This window comes from Chrysochloris asiatica, unplaced genomic scaffold (genome assembly GCF_000296735.1).
Source record: "Chrysochloris asiatica unplaced genomic scaffold, ChrAsi1.0 scaffold00010, whole genome shotgun sequence".
NCBI classification, from domain to species: Eukaryota; Metazoa; Chordata; class Mammalia; order Afrosoricida; family Chrysochloridae; genus Chrysochloris; species Chrysochloris asiatica.
Window position 1 is genome coordinate 25,327,264 of NW_006408528.1, and position 1,070 is coordinate 25,328,333.

The following is a 1,070-nucleotide window of genomic DNA, read 5'->3' on the forward strand; positions in this document are numbered from 1 at the left end:
TGAGAAACAACTGGGAGAAAAAATTAATAGTAATGTATTTTTAAGAGCAAGGCGGGAAATAATGTTTAGTATATCTGGAACAGAATTGAAGAAAATGATGGATGCCTTTGGTATCTGGGAAAGAAAAGGTGTCAGCTACTGGTTGGTGCCTCACGAGTTGATAGAGTGTTAGACGTTGGAAGAGCACCTTCTACTTGGAAGCTTACCCCACATAGCCCCCCTTACAAAAAAGGTGACTGGATGCTTTCAACGAAGAGGAAGAAATTGTGAGTTGTAAGACTGGACCTACGCCAGTAAAATATTTGGGCCCTTCCACAAGCACCCAGATCAAAGTCAAGAATTCGGCTTCAGTCAGAGTATCTCCAGACAGACTTCCCCAGACCTTGACCTGAGCCATGGCAAACCGGCCTTATAGCAACTCTGAACCTTCAAAAGCCGCATCTGCTGTGGGCACAAGTGCATGCGGGCAGCCCCAGTCCTCTCCAGGACCCAAGAGTGCTGAAAATGGGGCTACACACCACCTCCAGCAAAGGGTCTACTCGCCAGCAAGAAGCCTACACCCACACGAGTGATCAGACTGAAGAGGACTCCACTGTGTGCCACCACGGTGTTGTCTGAGTCCTCCTCTGCAGCCAGGTAACAAACAAACCCATTCCCTAGAGCAGCGTGCTCGCGACGCCTCGCGCTCTGTGGGTGTGTGGACTGAAAACGGCAAATATGAAAAGTCATCAATAATGGAAGCATCTTGTTTGTCACCCAGAGCTCTTCACGTGTTCGAAACAAATCTTAAACTCCGTTGATGCTGCCAAGGCCAACACCTAGGTTGATATTTAGGATAAAGATGAGAAAAATTACTTGTGTGAAGCAGGAACGGAGAAAGGGAATGTTCCATTGACTGGAGCTACGTTTGCGTACCAGTCGGAACCAACTCCATGGCACATAACCGCCACCACCATTTGTCTAGGGACAGTTTGAATTTAAATATTTAAAGATTACTCTTTTTTTAATGGTTAGTCGTTAAGACAGTGAACAGACTGGATGGGGAGGGAAAACAGCCACGGTAATTTCAC

General features: G+C 46.6%; 1 pseudogene; it reads left to right on the forward strand.

The window, feature by feature from the left end:
• The first annotated feature begins 39 nt into the window (after positions 1 to 39).
• Positions 40 to 800, forward strand: LOC102821481 (annotated as a pseudogene).
• Positions 801 to 1,070: the final 270 nt, after the last annotated feature.